Source organism: Manis javanica, chromosome 12 (assembly GCF_040802235.1).
Source record: "Manis javanica isolate MJ-LG chromosome 12, MJ_LKY, whole genome shotgun sequence".
NCBI lineage: Eukaryota > Metazoa > Chordata > Mammalia > Pholidota > Manidae > Manis > Manis javanica.
In genome coordinates, this window is record NC_133167.1 from 6,666,881 (window position 1) to 6,689,042 (window position 22,162).

Genomic DNA, 22,162 nt, shown 5'->3' on the forward strand with positions numbered 1-22,162 from the left:
TAAGACACATGGTTTTTCACACTTTAATCTGAATGAAATTACAATGCATCTTAATCAAGTGTCACAGCCTGAATAGAACTTGTGCCACAGTTGTCACTGTACAAAGGTAAAACTTGGTCACAGCTGCTCATATTGCCACCTTTTCAATTGTGTTACTGCTAGAACCCCCATTTAAACTGCTGCATAAAATGTCTTCAAAAAGATTATAAGATGATTTTAAATTGAAACAAAATGTACTGTGTATAACAGAAAAGCAAGCAAATACAGCAATGAGGTATTACTGAAGTAACTCTTCATCACTGGAGGAAGGATTCCAAGTGCTTTACAGAGCCTGAGAAAGACAAAAAGCCCACATCCAGCTGATGCTTGTTATAGTTTGCTACTGACCCTGACACTGCAGAACCCACACGGCCACATGTGGCAGCCCTGATGTAAAGGGGGAAAAATCAAACGGCTTAGATGGCTTTTAATACCTTCACAAGCACCAAGTCACTGAATTTTTAATTGATGAGAGAATAATAGAGCATTCCCTTAAGAAATCTGTTATCACCAATACCCTTAATGACATGATACTACACTGGTGGGAAGAGGGAGGAGAAAGACGACTTCTACAATACTACATTCTTCATAATTTAGAAGAGTCAGATTCTGAATATGCAAAATCTGAGGACTATCTTAACCAATTTATTTCACTAATATTTTCCTTTTAATATATGTACAAAATATATACTCTAACAAAAATCTATTGGACTTACCTGATAAATAAGTTTAAAAGAACTCTTCTAAAAATAGTAAAGTAAAAGTTCTAATAAAAAAACCTGTACCAGTTTATTTTGCAGTATTTCTTTCATTCTTACTAAAACATGAAGAAACTCAACAACTGATGCATGTTAGAATCAATTAAATTATGGTACATCCAAACCGAAGTGATTTGTCAAAGTAGTGATGATGAAACCCAGATAAGGTACCCAGTGTAAATTAATAGAGATATCCTGCTTACAAATCAGCCAAGTGACCTCATTTAGCATAAATCATTTCAGTGTGCTTTTAAAAAGTATATGGGTCACTTGGCTAACAAACAGACCTGTATAAAGTACATAAACTATAAGAATTGACTGTAATACAAAACACTTTGAAGGAGCATTTTTACCACCATTTTAAACTCCACCTAGCCAAATGTTTTATACCCAAACCCCTAAGGGACTATTGACTACTACAAAATGGCTCTGAATTTATAAAGCAAGTCAGGATTTGAACCAGACTGAATTTATACAACAAGTGCATCTCAATTAAAAACTAAATTATTTGGTATTTGTGAAAATACTAAAATCACTCAGTATTTACTTTTTTCCCCTTTAAATTACTACTACAAGGCCACATAGGTCATGGAAGTGCAAAACTCCAGGGTCCCCATTACTTTAACAGATGCCAGAGAGAACCTAGAGTTGTGCAGTGCACAACCTGCCCAACCACAGGCAACTGCCTTGAATTACATGAGAAGCCATGGACTCAGGCAGCATCTAAGGAACAACAAGCAAGGAAATCCTGTCCCAGTCCTCTCTGTCATTCCACCTATAAACCTTTAGGTAGCATCAAACTACCTACCATACTGCATAAATAGTTAAAGGACAAAAATGTTTCTTGATGCCTTGAGCTGGGAACCTAACTACCACTGACAACATGGCTTCCATAAGATAACTTCCTAATGTAAAGATTTCTGAAGAACTTCTTAAAAAGCTAATAATAATAATCCAAAGGATTTAATTATCAACTAAAGAGACATGCACTACTCAGAATGGCTTCCTGCTCATTCTCCCTTATGATTTAAAGCAGGAAATCTAAGAGTTAAGACTGTGGAAGAAATCTATGTTAAATACTATAAGTACTGTAAGCTGTAATTGTGAATTCCCCACCCTTCCAAATCAATTTAAATGAGCCTGGTTCTGATGTATTTATATGAACCAGAAGGGCTGTCTTACTCAATGCCCTCTGAATTGTAAATTAATGGAATGGAAACTGGGCCCTTATTTCTAAATTGTCATTTCTGAAGATGCGGTGAAATGAGCATAGGCTTTGCCTCTATTGAAATCCCACTGAGCAAAATTTTGTCAACTCAAACCCCAGAAGACATGTGACCATTAGAAAACAGCTCTGAATTTTTACAGCAGGTCAGGATTTGCACCAGATTCTGGATGCTGTGCTCCTAGCATGCTCTTCTGCCTCTCTTGACTGCCTTTTCTGGAAACTATTTCCTCCTTTTTCTTCCATGACCAGCACTACACTGATACTTTTTTCCTACCTTCATTTCCTTCCTATTTAGTCACCACTCCCCAAACCCCAAAAGTTTCTCTTTCTTAACTTCCCTCAGTGTGCCCATGGTGCGTTTAACTATAAACTGTATAGATATTGTCTTGAACCTTTTTTTAAACTACAATTTTGGATAGAACTCCACCTACTAAATCAAGGAGGATAAGAGAGGGCATGTAGGGAATGAGGGTGTCATTTTAACAAGAGCAATGAAAAATTTATCCCACAAATCTCTAAACTGCCCCCTAGAGGGCGCCACCCCTATTATGTATTGCAGATTTGATTTTTTCTCCCATGACCTATGCAGCACTTTCAGCTGCCCACTCCTGGATATCTATCTCATCAACAACTGATCAAGGTACCACTGTTTTCACAATTCACGGGTTATCCAGATTCAAAACCCAGAAGTCATCTGAAATTCCTTCCTCTTCTCTATCCTTCATATCCAGTCATTTTGTCTCAAATTTGGTTAGTTCCTCCTTTCAAGATTTTTCCCTGCGTTTTCCTTTCATTATAGTCAAACCTTTGTTAATTCATATCTGGATTATTAAAATAAAATGTCTCATTTGCTTCCCTGACTAGCCTCTAGATACTTATATCCAACAAGATCAATCTTCCTCAAGCACCGCTCTCTGGTCATGCCTGCCTCTCTTTAAAATGGTCAGTTAAACCTACTGTATATAGTCAAAACTCCTAATATTTCAGGTTCCCATCAATCTGATAACCCATACGTCCACAACTCAATCTCCTACTCTTTCACCTTCAAACTCAAAGCCAAATGAGAACTTCCTACTCTCCCCTGCATTCTTCCTTCTGCCCATGTCACTCCCTTCCCTGACCAGGCTGGCCCTCCCCCCCTTACAAAACAGAATCCATTCAATAACGTACTCCACAAAACATTTTCCAAAGTAGAAAAAGCACTGCTCTCTCTGGAAAGGAAAATCTAAACGGAAGATGCAGAAACAGAATGGAATCTACAGGATTCAATACTGGACTTTGGGTGCTTTTTAAATCTGTATATGAAGCTTGAAAGGAAGGACAAAATAGAAATGAAATGCAATTGGGGAGGAAGGACATTTACGGTATTGGACAAAATGAATGTGAGATGCCTGAGGAGATATCCAAAAAACCATTAATACAGACCACGAACTCCAATGTAGAGTCAGGATGGGGAAACACAGATTTGGAACTGAATCTACAGAACTGCAACCAAAAACAGAAGGAAAACTACCCCAAAGCAAAAATCAAGAAAGGACAAGAACAAAGCCTCAAGCAAACACTGTGGAGGATTACAGGAAGGAAAAAAAAAGCCAGTACTTGGGTATCTCTAGCCCTCACCTTTCACCCAAACTCAAGCTCACTGACTACAGCTTTCTCCATATATAAAAAAGAAAGGAAAAAGAGCTGGAGTTATTTGGGAGATTATCCATTTGTTCAATAAGGAACCAGACGTTTTTCTTATTGAACCAAAGTTCAATAAGAAAAACCAAAGTGAAGATTGTTAAAGCAGTGGCCATATCAGACACCTTTGAATTTTACACCCCAAACACAATGGATGGCTATGAAAACATTGGGCAAAAAAGTACCCAGGATGAAATTTGCACTTCGGAAAAATTATCCAGGATGCCAGCAGAATGAACTAGCAAGAGCTAAAGGGAAAGGAGGGTTGTTAGAAATCCAGCAGATACCCTGGAAGCCAGACCTACATACCAGTAGAGAAGAGAAAGAGGAGATAATAAATATATTTACTAACATGAAAAGTTGTCGACAATAGATTACGTGCTCAAGGTAGGTTACAGAATACAGAAAGTACAATTACATTCAACACATTTTAAAATACATTCTCAGTAGCATATATAGATATGCCCAAAGATGTTAATATTTATTTCTGGATGGTGGAATTATGTGTAATTCTTTTCTTAGTTTCTCATTTGCGTACAACAAAGACAGTACGGGCATAATTTTTAATGGAAAAATTAAAAAGTTTTAAATCCTGAAGTCAAAAATAAAAAACTGAAAAGTCTTCATTCGCCTCTACAATTAAGGTATTGGTGACCTGCAGAGTGCAGTGACAAAAATGTGGGAGACAGGGCCAGATTTCAGTGGGAAGAGGAGTGGTTGGGAGATGAGGAAGGAAAGCTTACAAATACAGAATCAAATGATTTTAGATGTCTCCAAACTTTTATTTGTGGGGTTTTCTTGGGGAAGAGAGGGAATAGGAAGATATGGGGAATTTACATTTGATGGCCTCAATATTTTTCAGATGAGTAGGCATATGACAGGGATGATAGGGTAAGGTTTAAGGGAAATGAAGACATGGTGAACTACAATAGTGTTTATTGTCTTAAAACATAAACTTAACTTACTCATAATTATAGATCTGTACAAATTTACAGATATATTATAGGAAGCTCCCTTAGTTTACCCTAATGTAAACAACTTCCATTACCACAGTACCTTTGGCAAAACTAAGAAACCAACATTGGAACATCATCATTAATCAACCTCGAGTTTATTCAGATTTTACCAGTTTTTTATCCTTGTTCTGTTCCAGAATCTAATTCAGGATACCACACTGCAGTCAGCTACAGTAGTTCTAGAGGCCCAATCAAGATGGAGATGGCGCCTATCAGCATGGTTGTGGGCTTTTCTCCAACTTAGCAACCTGCATATATGGCAGGGAGAGCTGACAAGAGGACTGAACCACCAGGATTAGAGTTTTGTCAGCACAGTAAATGGAAAAATAAGAAGGTGCTAGCAAAAGTGTGATTTAGGCACAATGAGGAAGGAAGTAAAAAAAGAAAAGTGCTTACAAATTTGAGATGCTGGTAATTTAAAAAAGCAGGTGTAACAGGAATAAAAACAAGAGCAATAGAATTAGAGATAGAGGTAGTCAGGATCCAGGAGCCTGGGAGGACTAGGTGGGTCATCCACATGGACTCTGAAGTCACCTTAGGATAATGGCAGACAGGAGAGTAGAGAAGACAATGAATGAAGGGTGAGCGCACAGGGTCTGTATGTGATGATAATGAGGTAAAAAGTCATAGAGTAGCATGAACTTCAGAAGAAAAGGGATTTTCCACAAAGATGGAAGAATAATGCTAGGGTGACTCTGTAATCTATCATCTAAACCAGAAGATGTCTGTGTGAAAAGGGTATTAATCATTACATGGAAACACCAGGTGCAAACCAGGCTGAATGGTCACCCTAGTAAAAGAACAGACCCTGATTATTCTGCCTGCTGATGCACCTACCACTGTACAGAAAATGTACTGGTAACCTTGGGCGATAAAGGGAAGGCAAAATTATCTGGGCAAGAAGGGTTTCAGTTACCTTAATAATGCTGAAAAACATCCTATGCATGGTTTGACACCTTGAGAAGCTTAACAAAAATGACATTTCAGAGACTTCACTAGAAAGGTCTTGGAAAGAAATGGAACACTGAGAGACTAGGACAAGGCAAAAAGAAACTCAAGAGTGGTATGCAGATGAGGTTACAAGAATGCATAACCAGATGGACTTTCATTCACTTTATGACAGATGATGACAATCACACATGGCACAGTGGAATTAGCAGGCCTCAAGAATTCTGAGAGAACAGTTCTAATCCTAGCAGCTCTGAAATACAGGAGCACTCAAACCTCAGAGGAAGGAATCAGAAAAGGACATAAAGTGGACATAGTGGCAGAGAGTGCATCTGAGGGAATATGTGTAAAATATTGTTAATTCTGAGATCACCCTACTAGTATATCTTTCTCATGCTAAAAACAACTGTGACAGAACAGATGATAAGACTCTTACTTCCTTTCTCTGGCCTTTTCTCTCCTTTGGCTACTCCAATTCTAAGGATAAGGACCTCAGACAAAAGTCTATCCTCAAATTTTAAGGAGAGTTGACTTAAATATAGCTGAGAGAATATTTCTACATATCTGCTATTTCAGAGCATGTTATTCAAAATTCCTTGTAAGTGAATTAATATATTCCTTCTGCAATTAATACCAGAAAGTTGATCCTTAATAAAATGCATCCTATACTGACACTGAATGTGATATAATCTGGTCTTTTTGTCAACTTCTTAAAACTCTTGTTAAATTAGCCCTAACTAGCAATTATTTTATCTCTGATTACTAGTATAATTATTTTTTTTATATATTTTTTTTTCTAGTTTTCCTGGCTTCCTCAGCTCTTCCTTGGGACACTCTATGCTCTGTGTGCATGTAAATGCCTGTTCAAGAAGAGAAAAGAAGAAATCAACCTAGCTGTTTTTTATTGTTGAGTGCAGCAAAGAAAAGGGAAGACCCTAGCCTCTCAACTTTTAAGTCTACCATTTTTCACAACCTGGCCCCATGTCAAGGAGCTAGACAACTTTTCCGTACACACAATTACTATGAAGATGAAGGAGCTGCAGATCTATGTACTGAGTCCTGTCTAGACAAACACAGCAAGGAGAAGCCAAAGTAGAATCAGAATCTGGCACAGTGACTGATAGTTTAACTCTAAGAGTGCTCCCTGGTACTGCTTCCCAGAAGTCATGACAGACTGATTAGTTACCGCTATTCTACTAACAATTCAAAACATACAGTCCTTTGAAAACCCCCTGAATCTTTCTTCTAAAATGTATCTGCTACTGCAAATCTCCATTTCCTGGGTAAGTTTTACATACCTGGGATGAAGTGCAGACAGTACAATGCATAAGTACCAACACCAAATGAACACCCAGGAGCTTGAATCTGCCCCCACACTTCCTCACCTCCGTTTTCCCAAAAGCAGAAAAAAGAGCTACTCCCCTAACACTTTTCACAGATACCAAATAAAGGAATAGTTTTTTCCCCATTCCAGCAGTCAGCTATTTTTACTTTAGCAGATCTGGATTAAGGTAACATTAGATTCATAATAATAATTCCATTAGCACAAATTAGTTCAGCCACTTCAGAAAACAGTTTGGTAATGTCCTATTAAATCTAAATACATGCCTACTCCATGATCCTATAATCTACTGCTAGACATATACTCAAGGGAAATCTTTACCAAAAGACAAGTGTAAGATATTCACAGCGGCTTTAATCATCATGACCAAACTTACATTTGGCTACTATGTTCATCAACACTAATGTCCATCAACAGGTGCACAAATAAATTATAGTGGAGCTTTAAGGCTGGTGAACACGTGAAGGTGTGGAAAGGTAAGCCATCAAAGCTCCATACCCCTTCACTCATACCTTGCCCTATGCCTCTCTTCCATCTGACTGTTACTTACTGAGTTAGGTAATATGATTAATAAGGAGACACCTGACCCCATGTGCTTCCTCAAGTGATGTCCACTGAGAAGGACTCAGCATCATTCATGTAATATTCCCAACAATAATGCAAAAACTGAAAGGAATCCTGAAAACATCAGATAAATCCAAATCGCAGACATAAAATCAATCAACTGCACTCTCCAAAAATATCAATGTCATAAAAGGCAAAGAAAGAATGAAGAACTATCCCAGATAAAGGGAAACTAAAAGGATACAAAAACTAAGTCTAAGTATGATTAATTCCATTCTGAACCAGTCAAAAATATGCTACAAGAGACCTTAAAGAGACAATTAGAATAATATGAATATAAGTTACGGATTAGATAATAGTATTATACCAATTAATTTTTATGATTCTGAAATTTCTACTGTGATTATATAGAAGAATGTTTTTACTCTTAAAAAATAACACAGATATTTAGAGGGAAAGGAGCATGAAGTCTGTAACATACTCCGAAATGGAACAGAAAAAAATTATATAAAATTATATATATTAAGAATTATATACAAACATGCATGCATATGTGGAGAAAGAAAGAAAAAATGAATAATTAAGTGTGAAAAATCGTTAAATTTGGTGACTAAACTGGGTGAAGGGCATATGAAAATTCTTAGCTTTTAGCTTTTTGCAACTTTTCTGTAAGTTTGAAATGATTTCAAAATAAAAAGTTAAAAAAGCTGTAGTATATCCATATAGTGAAATAATACTCGGCAATAAAAAAGAACCAACTACTGATACTAGCAACAATATTAAATGACATGTTCAGCAAAATAAGCCAGCCACCAAAAAATATATGCAACATGAATCTTTTTATATGGCGTTCGATAGATAATCAGTAATGATAAATTCAGAAAATTACTTGCCAGATACTGACAGAGAAGGGGAAGAAGGGGATGCTGGAAATATTTACTATCTTGGTCTAGGTGCTGATTAGAGAAGTATACACACGTTCAAGTTTTTCTAGCTACACACTTCAGATTTGTGCACATATTTACTGTATTTCATACCTCAATTTTTAAAAGGTTAAAGTAAGCCACAAATGGTCTAGCTATAAAAAAAAAGCACAACTAAAAATATTTTAGTGGACATGAAGCAAATGATTTTAAATGCAAGTCTTCTGGTAACAAATGTTAAATTTATTCTGTACTTAAATTTTTGTCTTAAAAAAACTCATCAACACCACTATCTTGATAAAATAATCTTTAAATCCATCAACTCATTTAAGACTATAAACAAGTCTACATTCAAATGAAAAAAGGCTTATCACTAGACTAAAATACGTAGGTCTAAGAATGCAAACTTCAGAAACAGCTAAGTTAAACAATGAAAAGGAAAAGCCCAAACATGAATGGAGAACCACATACATCACATATAATCGTAAAAGACTGGCAATCTCGTAAAAGCACCATACTCCCTCAACAGAATATAGGTATAGTCACATGTGCACACAACAGTGTAACCTATGTATGTCATTAAAAGATAAAGAGAACATGAAGAAATATTAGTGAGGGGGGATGAATGATTTCTTTTCTCCATTTTCATATTTTGCAGTAATACTCTTTAATTAGTTTTATAAGAAAATACATTTGAATTCTAACAAAAAGAACTGGACTGTCTAAAATACTTTCACAGCCCCAACATAAATGTCATAGAAAATTAATTCTTTTGAACATTACCTCAGTTCAAAAAACAATTTTAAGGTACAAAAGTAAAAGAAAACTCTCCTATTACTGAAGAAAACACTTTTTCCTTCTGCACCCATCTAATCTGACAGTACCAGATCTCTTCATTTTTAAATATGCAAACATTTTTTAATAATTTCTAAAATGTGATCTGTTACTACATTTACTAATGGTAAAGCTTCATGAAGCAAAATTAGGCTTCAATTATTCACTTTACTACTAAACATTTAACCTAAGGAACAAAGTACTTCCCCCCCTGCTCCTCCCAGAATATCAACAGAAGGCAAAAGAATTGTCCACACCTATCTAGACTATACATTATATATGAAACCTTGCAAAATACTATTTATTCCTATGCTAGTTATTTTATTTATGGCATATCTTAAAAATAATATAGATGCCCCCCTGGCTTTTCTCCTCATCCTAAAAGGAATTAAAATTCCTAATTTACCATGTCGAGATAAACCCTGCAATCCAGCACAACTGAATTACTACCTATGCGATGAACTAAAGTCAGCTTTATTTCTAACAGCCCCAAACCAAGAACCCAGATATTCATAAACAGATGAATGTGAATAAACAAATACCATAACAGTAATACTAAATATTCTCAGCAATAAAAAATAAATTACTGATACATGCAGCAACAGGGATGAATCAGATATTATGCTAAGCAAAATAAGCCAGATCCAAAAAGAATACGTACTGACTGATTCTATTTATATAAAATTGCAGAAAAGGCAAAATTAATCTATAGTCACAGAAAACAGATCAGTGGTGGGGGAGGGGAAATGACTAAAAAGGCAGGAAACTTCTGAGGTGATGAAAATGTTCCATATCTTGATTGTGGTGATGGTTACACAGTATATACATTTCTCAAGACTCATCAAAACACATACTTGATATGAGTGAAGTTCAAGGGGAGGCATTTTATTGTATGTTGGTTACATCTCAAAAGAAGTTGGTTTTCAAAATGATGAAGCTTACTAAAAGTACATGCCCCCCTCAAAAGGTGATGTATTCCAAGACTAATATTTTATATTTCTTTCATGATAACTGTCTTTCTTTAAATCTATTAAAATAGATGTTAAATAAAGTTTTGGATATTTTAGACTGAGGGACACTGTCCAGAATTATGCTGTCTGTACAGTACCCATTAGCCAAATGTGGCTATATCAATTAAATTAACTAAAATCAGCTGAAAATGTAAAACTCAGTTCCTCAGAGGAAGATGTAAGAGTAATTTTACAGTGGACAAACCTGACAAAATAACAAAGTCGACCAAGTATCAAGGGCAACAATAGCAATGATTAAGTCATGGGGATAGTAAGTGCTGTTGATATGATGTGATGAAATTGGCATTTTACCTCTGTGGTCTTCCTGCAAAAACCCATAAGCTCAGTCTAATCATGAGAAAAACATCAGGCATATTCCAATACAGAGGCATTCTACAAAATAATTAACCAGTACTCCTCAACTGTCAAGAATGAAAAACAGGGGCATCTGAGAAACTGTCAGAGCCAAGATGAGCCTATGGATATGTTATCCTGGATGGAATCCTGACACAGAAAAACACACTAGGTAAAACTAAGGAAACTGAATAAACTGTGGACTTTAGTTAATAACAATGTATTAATATTGGTTCATTAATTATAACAAGTACACCATAATAATATAAGATGATGTGTTATACATGGGAGTTCTCTGTATTATCTCCTCGATAGTTTCTCAACACTTCCTCTATAAATCTAAAACTCTTCTTAAAAATAAAGTCTACCATAAAAATACAGGAATTTGAGGTGTAATAAAAAGTAAAGGTTTCTAGCCAGAGACGGGTAAGATTCCTCAAGGGAGGAACAACCTAAGACAGGCACAGTCGCAGGGGGGCCATCAGGTGAGAAATTGGGGAACAACAGTGGTGAAGCTTAGAACCTCAACCCCCCCTGTTTTGAGAGAAAGCTTCTGCATCCGTGGATGTTTTATTGCCCTTGTCTAGCTCGGATTAGCACATAGTCTACAGGCACACACCTGATCATCTACAATTGCTCTCTTACAACACTAAACTATGTTTTCTACCTTTATCTTGCATCTACCTACCACTTCAGCAGTTTATTAAAAATAAAAATAATAATAAAGGGAGAAATGTGGGATCCACATATAAATCAAGTATAAAAATCAAACGAATATTCATATTTGACCTGATTGTTTATAGTTCATAATGCGTAATCAAAACCGAAAGTTTCTGTGATGACTGCCCTTGCACTGTTCACCATGTAAGAACTTATTCACTATGTAAGAATTCGTTCACCATGTAAGAACTTGTTCGTTATGCTTCAGAAGATTGGAGACTGAAGAGAACTAGGCTTGAGATGGATTAATGACTGTGCATTGAGCGTTGACCCCCCTATACAGAATTTTATTGTTGTTAACAACCATTTGATCAATAAATATGAGAGATGCCCTCTCAAAAAAAAAAAAAAAGTAAAGGTTTCTTAAATTTTTAAAAATGCAGTTCCTCAGTCACACTAATCTCATTTCAAGTGCTCAACAGTCACATGTGGCTTCTGGCTACAGTACTTGGCGGTGAGAATTTACAGAACATTTCCATCATAGCAGAAAGTTCTGTTGGACAGCGTTTGTGTAGATGACTATTTTATAGATAGGACTTCTACAGAAGACTATTTTACAACTAACCACAACTTATGAACAAATCTATATCTATTCAGCACTAAAAATCCTCACTGAAATCTAAAAACCCTCAATGATATGTAATTTCGGTTTCTATTTCAAACAATTATCTTACTTTTAAAAAATTATTTTAAAAAATTAATGTTTAATATATACAAATGTAATAATGAAAACTGTTTCACTCCCCAGAGCTGCAATTCTCAAAGTATGGTCTTCCAAAACTCTTTCAAGGTATCTATGATGTCAAAACTATTTTTATAATACTAAGATATTATGTGCGTTCTTCACTGTGTTGGCACGGCACTGTCATGCAAAGCAGTGATGGGTAAAACTGCTGGCACCTTAGTGTCACTCAAATTACTGGCACCAATTGGTACTAATAGTCATTGTATTCTTCACTATCATGTGTCATATACTCACAAGAATAAAAGCCAGTTTTACTTAAGAATGGCCTTGACAAAGCAGTAAAAACTATTAACTCTGTTACTCATGATCCCTTTGTACACATCTTTTTAATATTCTAAGTGACGAAATGGGCGCATGCACAAAGCACCTGTACCGCACACCAGCCTGGGAGAAAGGCACTGATGCTGCTGTTCCAAGGTCCACTGGCGGCTTTTTGTCACAGAGCATCACTCTGACTTGAAAGAACAGTTGACACACATATACAGTTACCCAGACATAGGTACTTGCAGACATTTTTTCAAAAATGAACCAATGAGATTGTCACTTCAAGGAAAACAATTTACAGTACCTACTGCCAATTATAAAATTTGGGATTTCAAGCAAAAATTAGAATTTTGGAAAACATATGATAGGTTTTCTACTACTAAGACTTTCCCAATACGTAAAGGCTTTTCTCGTGGGTGTTGATATTAAGATGTGATTTTTTGGCACTATATAATATAAAAATACCCATTCAATGTGCAAGATAGACTGATGGATTTTAATGTGACAGAGTACAAAAAGTACATTGATATAATTTAGATTTCACATTGTAACTAAACTTTAAAAACAACCACTTATCAGTACCTGAATAGACACTTCTCCAAAGAAGAAATTCAGATGGCCAACAAGCACATGAAAAGATGCTCCACATTGCTAATCATCAAGGAATCGCAAATTAAAACCACAGTGAGACATCACCTCACACCAATTAGAATGGCCACTATCCAAAAGACAAGAAATAACAAACGCTGCTGAGGGTGCAGAGAAATAGGAACCCTCCTACACTGTTGGTGGGACTGCAAATTGGTGCAACCACTGTGGAAAACAGTATGGAGGTTCCTCAAAAAACTAAAAATAGAAATACCATTTGACCCAGTATTCCACTCCTAGGAATTTACCCGAAGAAAACAAAATTCCTGATTTGAAAAGATATATACACCCCTATGTTTATCACCGCACTGTTTGCAATAGCCAAGATAAGTAAGCAACCTAAGTGTAGATCAACAGATGGATGGATAAAGATGTCGTGGTACATAAACACAATGGAATATTATTCAGCCATGAAAAGGAAGGAAATCCTGCCATTTGCAACAACATAGATGTAGCTAGAGGGTATTATGCTCAGTGAAATAAACCAGGAGGAGAAAGGCAAATACTGTATGATTTCATTTATTTGTGGAATACAAAAACAAAGCAAAACAGAAGGAACCAAACAGCATTAGATACACAGACACTGAGAAATGACTAGTGGTTACCAAGGGGGAGGGCTGTGGGTGGGATGGGGGATAGGGAGGACTGTTGAACCACTGTGATGTACATTTGATAAAAAATTTTTTAAATTAAAAAAATCCTGCTTATCAAATTTTAATGTGATATCAAAGAAGAGTATCTGCAATTATCTGAAAAAGCTCTTAAATTACTCCTGTTTTCCAACTACATACATATCTTGATGAGGATGAATTTCCTTCACATACTTCAACCAAATGTATGAACAGCAATGGATTGAACACAGAAGCAAGTATGAGAATCCAGCTGCCTTCTATAAAGCAACATAGAAGCAATTTGTGAAAGGTATAAAACAATGCTACTTTTCTCACCAAATTTTTCAGAAATGTTTTAGAAACTGGGTACTTTTCAGTAAAAATATCTTTATGTTAATTTATAATTGAGATTGTTATTTTTAAATAAATCATTTAAAATTTCTCAATATAACAAATACAGATAGGTACAACTGAAAAACTAAAAGTTTGGTGATGGGGGAGTCTGGTAAACATAATGTTCCTCATGTAATTGTAGAGTAATGACACCAAAAAAAAAAAAATGCAAAAGAAGATAAAAAAAAAAAGAAAACTCCAAGTTATTTGGGGTTCTCTAACTTTTAGGAGGGTAAAAGAATCCTGAGATCTGAAAGCTGGGGAAGAGGAAAAAAATTACAAGTAAAAGAAATAAATTAACTTAGAATAAACATATATACATACCCCAGAAAGTATATCAAAGGACATAAAATATCATTAACAACAAGAACAGTAAGATCCAAAATGTGACACTATTCAAAAAGTAGCTGGGGTTTTAAAAATGCATCTTTTCCAAGAACAAAGAGACTTTTCACACTTATAACTTTTTCATTGCCCCTGACACTAAGCTGTAAACCCCACAGATAGGCCTGTGTGTGTTCTGCTCACCACTATGCTAGCCCAGCACCTGGCATAAAGCAGATATTCAAATTCTTGCTGGACTGAAAACAAAATTTAAAAAAGACAAAAGACCTATAAACAGAATCCACTGATGTCTCTATTCAAACTATAAAGATGAAATTTTACAATCAAATTTTACTTATATGGTACTAACAATCATAAAACCTACCTTTCATTAAGGACCTATTTACCATGTGCCAGGCATTGTATTGGGCATTTTAGATTTTTAATTCCCACAACCACCCTGGGATATACATTTTGGTAAGGTTTCAAGAAGTTAACTTTTTATCTAAAGTTACAGGTAATAAATGACAGGAAATTAAACCCATATTTCTCTGCTTAAAAGGTCACAAGCTTTTCATTACTTATTGATATAGTGCTCAATACTGCTTGTTTACCTTTTTTTCTTCCACTTCCTTGCAATTTTCAGAGGTGTATTTTGTGGAAGTCACTTTTTCTCCTTTTCCCAATCTCTCACTCTGTTTCACTCTCCTCCAACTTCTACCCCTTTGCAATATTCAAGTAAGCCTTCTGGTTAAGGAAGAGTATATATTTTCGTAACACACTATCAGAAACTTCATTAACAATGGTAGAAGTAGTATAAAAGACTAGAGAGTGCCAGATTCCAGAACATGAACTAAGGCTCTATGACCCACTGTTCTTGCAGGATGGCTTCACATCCAGTTACTAAACTGGCCTTGGTTTAGGCAACACCACCTTAGTTCCCAAAGGACTAATCATGACAGTTACTGGATGTGGCCATCTCTTGAAGGCCTGAGCCATGATCCACCAATTAGAAAGTACCAAGACAGTACTTTTGCCAACTCCTTGTCACTCTGCAACCAAAGGACCAATACTGAAGAGACTAAAGTTCCCAAGACTTCCTCAAGGCCCAGACAACTTGAATAAAAGGAGCTTTGTTCCCAAAGAACATACTGGCCACAATATTACTATAAGAAGAAAAGCTATTACTGTTCCTATCATTTCCCCACTGCTTCTGAACAATGTATAAATGTTTCTCTTTTTCTCCCCTTTTAGTGAAAGGAGAATAAAATTAGCAACCAGTGAATTATTCTAGGAAAAATTATAATGCCATAAACATTACTATGTCATGTGAAAATCTCACCACAAGCCAATGTTTTCCAGAGAAGGGAAATCCAGAGCCTGAAGAAGTTTTAAACAGATTATGTGGAAATCTTTTTATCCCTCAGAAAATCCTGAATAAGTCTCACTTCAACATTTAGATTAAAGAAAATGTACAATATGGAAAGGGCTCTTCTACTTTAAAAATGAAGTCAGCCACAATCTGCTAAAGAAACCCTTGCTGAAAAAAATTATAACAAAAAGTCACATCTGTCATTTGATACATCACTTTATAATAGGTCATTTTAATTAGTAATCCCTAAGCTTTGCATCAAAATCTCAGTATAACAGTATACCAACATAAGATTTAAGTAATGAAAGACTAATCAATTAGGTGTCACCAAGTACATATATAAGCTACAAAAATAAACAGGATTTCAAAATGCTCCATTCAAAAGTAAGTTTGCCTCAGCATTACCTAACATAATTCAAGGGTACAAAAATACGTTATTTGAAAGTTTATAATGTCTCATTAATCCTTTCCCAACAGTGAAAGTCCCTGCTACCACTCAAATAATGTGAATATAGATTCACATATACAAGTCTAACCTTTCAAATTCTCTATGGCTTTCTAATACTCCCCTGTTGCATTACACTGTAAAAAGCACCCAGAAATTAAAATTTATAGAAGTCATCAATGAAAAACAAGTAACCAATGAACTTTTCCACAAACTAAGCTTCTCATTTGCTCATGTTTTTGTACTAAGCATTTATCTCAGCACTCCTCCTAACCCCCAAATCAAGATGTTTTGCTGAAACACTACACTGGGGAGTTCCAAGGCGATTCTTGGTGAGACCTATTGCGCCTCATTCACCAAAAGATATGCATGTATTCCAGCTCTTCAGGACACATAAACTGAAACTGCCAAGCTATATACAGGAAATTTTTCTAGGAAAAGGAAAAACTTGCGAAGCTTCTGTGGGAGTCTACCTAGAATAGCCAATACTCCACCTCATCTGAGATCTGTCTTCACTCTTAGGAGTGGGATCTTTCACCTATGTTTGCACTTCTAGATTCCCAATCCCATGGCTGTACTAACTGAATCATAGGTGAAGAACCAAACCAAATTCAATCAGTAAAACTTTTCCTTCCAGGAATCTGAAAAGTGGACAGTGAGCTACTAACCAACTGGCTAGTGGGAACTAGAACTTGAGTTCATATGTGGCTCTAGGAACAAAGTGGTAACTTCCTTCCATGTTTGTTGAAGCAGAAAAGGTCAGGCTGTGAAGACAACTAAAGCAGAATAAAAAGAGACTAGAGAGGACACCAACCAGCCAGCAAGGAGAAAAGTGCTTTCTGAACTACCTTGGCTCCTGAATGCTTCCTAGTTACTGGTTCTGGTCCTTCACGAAACCAACTGCTGCTCTTGGGTTCTTTAAGATAGTGCCTTGCCCATGCCCCCAAAGCACTCCTCTTCCTATTTCATACCATCAAAAAATCGTAATAACACTGAGACACAAATCCACACCAGAATCAATGCAGAAAGGGTATGATTATTCTTATAGTTTGTAAGGGATCTCAGTGTCAGCAGAGTTGTTTAAATTCACTGACTGCAACTTCAGGAGAAATAACAGAACAAAAATAATTGAGACCTTAAAGGCAAAAATCACCTGTTGGCACAAGCCCTCCCCTCTGCTTTGTGCTTCCCTTCAACACTTACCTGTTCAAAAGTTCTGCTAGTTCACAGCAGGAGATTTGAGCAGACGTTGTTCAGATCCTTTTAACACTGCAAATAACAAAAGTATTAAAGTAATTGACCCAGCGATCTCTTGGGAAACTTTAAAAACATAATTTTTATCATGAATATGTTTTGTAGGAAATGGATTCCAAACCTGGTTAAAATATTATCACCTGGCATGCTTATAAACTAGATTCCCTATCCTAGTATTTAGACAGTCTCTCTCCGTAGCTCTGGACTGGGACTGAAAAATAAGTATTTTTAACAAAAGTTCTAAGTGATTCTGATGAGTTAACAGGCGAGCACCACTACAGAGTCTCAGCAAGTGATTATTTGGAGTTTTCATTCAAAACCTCATTAATTTTTTAAACATATATGTCAGAAAAACAACTTTCAGCCACACAGCAATACAATATGGATCCTATGCAAATAACCAATGAGCCCCAAGAAGTATGACCACTGCCCAAATTCCTAAGAAGCAAGCTTCAGGTGTGCTTTCAGTTACAAAATCACAACTTTCTTTAAATGCTGTTGAGAAAGCATCTTAAAAATCCACAAGATAGTGACATTTCAAGTGACAAGTAGACTGAAACATACTAGCTTCAAGTGGCTTCTTAGCTAAAATCAAATGACGCTCTGGACGCTACTACTAAAGAGTAAAAAAACAATAATTACAAACTAAAGTTGACAAATAATTAAAAACTAAATAAATCAACTTGAGAAAGCCACTGCCGCCTTTAATTCTGCAGAAGAGCAGCCATGTTATAATAAATGTCCAAAGGTCATCCAATTTTACCCATTGAATTCTAATTCTGGTAAGGGCAGGCAAGAAAGAAAAGACTGGAGAAACTAGATAAAACAAACTCTTCTCTGGGCCTAACTCAAGAGAGAACAAGCTCAGGGTATCTAAAAGTATAAATTAAGTTCAAGTTCAATGTAACTCTGTATTCAAGAAAATATAAAACTGTGTTTTTCACTTAATTACTTGAAGTAGGTTTGTAATACTTCAAAAATACTTACATAAAATTAATGTTGGATACTTAAGGGAATATTCTTTTGTTTTTCAAACCTCTCCTCTCTTCTGCCTCAACCTCACACAAAATTACAGGCAATTCAACAAAAGTATCGTTTCGCTTTCCTGTAAAATTAATCTAGTATATTTCTCAGTCATATGAGAGCATAAAAAAAATGAAAAAAAAAATGCTAATCTGGTCAAGAAACATTAGGATCCTAACGATAAGTAAGCTTCCCTATGGAGTAAAAATCTACTTTTTTCTTTTTAAAGATGTAATTCTTTGGACAGTCAAGGGGGAAAATGAAAGCTTGGATTCTGAGTTTTACAATGATGATCCAATAATGTTACGGCAATTCAAACTGTTGAAGGAAAATGGACTTAACTTCACTCTAAGATACTTGGATTAACACCAACATAGGCTGTAGACTCAACCTAGTAAGACTGGTCCCATTATAATCTAAAAGAAATAGAATAAAACAGAAGGTACTGCAAATTTAGTCAGCAGGGGCAAATGGAGAACTGCAAATGAAGTCAGTCTTTGAAAATGGCACAAATCAAAAGATCCTTTAGAAGGGCAAGGGCAAAATGAACAGTAATATCTTTTCACCCAGAAAAGGTTCTCCCAGATAACAAAGCACTATCAATAGTGTCATCTCCCCGTGTGAATGTCAACAAAAACATATGGTGTATCAAATGCAGTCATGAGAACAAGTAGCTGATGTGACATCATAAACATAATTTGGAAATATCATTTCAAAAATTCAACAAAGGAACCAGAGGGAGAAAGGCAATGCATTAAAACACTACCTCACCACTATCATCACTATGTCCCCTTTCAGCCAAGAAGCTCCACTCCTACCCTGAAGTTGTAATTCCTATCTTCTCATGATTTTCAGACAAGCCTACAACAAATTGTTTTTCATATATACAACTCACCAGCAAAAGCACTTCAAAACCAAAATAGTAAATTCCTCAAGTGAATTAGAATGAAAGAGGACATTTATGAAAGCTCAGTATTAAGAATATGGAGATAAGCTGGAAGGTCACAAAAAAATTTACAAAGAAAGCAAGCCTATTAAGTATTAAATTAATTGGAGAACTAGACTGAAAGGTAAAAGCAGAGAAATAAAAAAACTCAGCACAAAACAGTCTACACATGTAACTGCAATAAAAGATACACAAACAAGTTACTGAAAGAATTCCTCAGGAATTCAAAAAGAGGCTCAAATAATTAAGAGGAATTCTTTACTAACCAGATTAAGGACATTAGTTAACACACTGATTCCACCTTTCTTCCAGGTTATATTCCTTAGTGATCTGTGTCTAAACTTTAAAGGAATTCATTTCCCTACATTTTCAAATATTCTAAAATATCCCAAAGATCCCCTTCTTAGAAAGAAATTATTTTTGAAAAATCCTTTTAGGCAGTTTATCATCAATCTCATTTAAAAAGTTTTACTTTTCAGAAACATGACAATTCCCTGAAATACATTATATGAGCATTCCTGAATTTTCCCAGTGGGGAGGAAGGGGATGAGGAGATTGTCATGTGGGGGAAAGTCAGCTGGGCATACTGGTCCAAATTTTTCAAGAATCTGATTCCCCTTTCTTTAACAGTCACAAGAGATCTGGAAAAAGATGTCAGGGCATTGAATAACCACTCTCATTTAGTACCAATGAACTGGGTACAGATTTTCTACCAGCCTCCCTAGCTAGGATAGCCTCCAGACTTCCGTCAGCCACAACAAATCGGCTCCCACTTCAACTTTTGCCTCAGGGTCTTTGCCCTTGCTTCCCTAACCTGGAACATTCCTCCTCCACACAGCTACAGGAATAGCTCCTTTACCTGTGTAAGGTCTTTCCTCAAATATTAGCTTTTCCATGAGGCCTTCCCAAGGCACTCTACTTAAATTAACCCATCCCCCAACTCCCCATTACTCTATTTCGCTGTCTTATTTTTTTTCGCATCACTTACCATTACACTACATATTTTACCCAAGTATTTATCTGTCTAGAAATGGGCTCTACAGGATAGACAGGAATTTTTTGGTCTGTTTTGCTCCCAGTACCCAACAGTGTAGTAGGACCTCAGTAATATTGGCAAATAAATGAATGCACAAATGAATGAATAAAGAAATGGAAACACACGGCCCTTCTCCCTCATCAGTCCCAAAATTCTAAAATGCTTTGGCAAGTATAGAAAAGGTGTAAAGCTCATTCTTTTCTAGTGAATCACCACCATCACCAGTGTACTCCTCAGTGTTAAATGTCCAAGGAAGGACTATGACATTTTTCCAGATATATGCCACTTTTACATGTTTTTTCTTCTGATATCAGTATCTGTTGTAATAAAAAAAATATTAGAGTAAAGCTGCTACACTAACACACATAAAATCATCAATAAATGAAAGAAAGCATTTGTGTACTAACAAAAATGGACAAACTCTGTAAGGCCTGGACTACAAATACTAGGATGAAAGTTAATGTACAGAAAGGATGACAAAAAAAAAAAGTTTAATCTAGGAAGTAACTGGATTCTAAAAAGGAAATACTACATAAGGGAAGAATTATCTTCCCTGCTCACATAAAAACTGCCTGTAATCTAAGGTATATAACACGGATAAGAAGCTGTTCACAGGTTCTGGCCCCTTCCTCAATTTCCTTCAAGTCAAACTGGAATACTTACCTTTCTCACAAAGAGGCTAGGTGTGCTTAAGTGCTTTGACTTTCAGGGAAAAGAATACTTTTTTTTAATGTTATATAAATGCAAAGCAATGTTACTGATTCCAAAACACGGTCGTACAACCTGCTTCTTTCCCAGTCGCTCGCTTTCTGTTCCAGCCACTAAACTGAGGTATTCGAAGTGCTTCGTGGGAAACTGCTGACACTTAAGGCCAATGCCCATTTCAACCTGATGTGAACGTTTGGTTTCCAAAGCTGCCACGGGCTCTACTTTCCCAACCTCCGTCCCAGGTTCCGATCATGGATCCACCTTGCCTCAGGCCTGGTCCAAAGCCAGTCCTCTCCCCAAGGAAGGGGTCTCCCCAGTGCAGACGCTGGGTGAGGAAGGCAAGGGCGCACCTCCCAGAGGCCAGGTGAGGGGAGAGTAGGGCCGGCAGGCGGAGCTGCCTGGCTGCAGCAGCTGTTACCCCGAAAACCCCGAGACTGGGTGGGTGGCTGGCCCCGCGGGGCAGGTAGCGGAAGGTGAGCCCTCTGGCCCTGAGCAAACCTAACACTGCCCACCCCACCAGCCTCTTCCCCTCTTCGGCTCCCCCCGCGATGCCAACGGGCCGCAGAGGAGGCGGCTCCCCGGCGAGGCGGCCGAGACGCGCTCGTGCCCGACGTGCCCCCCGCCGAGGAGGAAGCTCCCTCCGGCCCCGCACCTGACCTGTCCCCTCGCCTGACGCCCGGGCTGGCCACGGCCGCTGGCGGGGCGGCCTGTGGGTGTCCATGCGGCTGGGCCGGGTCGGGACGAAGCGGCTGGGACGCGAGCGCAGGCAGAAGGCCCGGGTGGCTCGGGGGTTGATGAGGGGCGACGGAGTCGGGGCGCGGAGCGGAGCCGGGCAGGGAAGCGAGACGGAGTAGCTGGTTACCTGCGGTCCGGGACAGGGAGTCTCTCAGAACGCAAGCCAGCCCTCAGCCTCAACAACACAAGATGGCCGACACGTCGCCACGCACGTCACGTGACAGCGCTCTCGCTCCGTC

At 37.2% G+C, this 22,162-nt stretch overlaps 1 protein-coding gene across 7 annotated transcripts in view; it reads right to left on the bottom strand.

Annotated features, from left to right (window-relative positions):
* The window catches only part of GIGYF2 (GRB10 interacting GYF protein 2), a 123,981-nt gene extending 101,819 nt beyond the window's left edge, over window positions 1-22,162 (bottom strand). For 6 of the 7 annotated variants that reach the window (XR_012123458.1, XM_073217977.1, XM_073217976.1 and 3 more), the window contains exons 1-2: window positions 22,051-22,162; window positions 17,425-17,490 (exon numbers count right to left, since the gene is read on the bottom strand). The gene's annotated coding sequence lies outside the window, so the exon portion shown is untranslated. Of the gene's footprint in view, window positions 1-17,424; window positions 17,491-21,845; window positions 22,024-22,050 lie in introns of those variants that run through there. The other variant, XM_073217975.1, reaches the window with a different exon arrangement.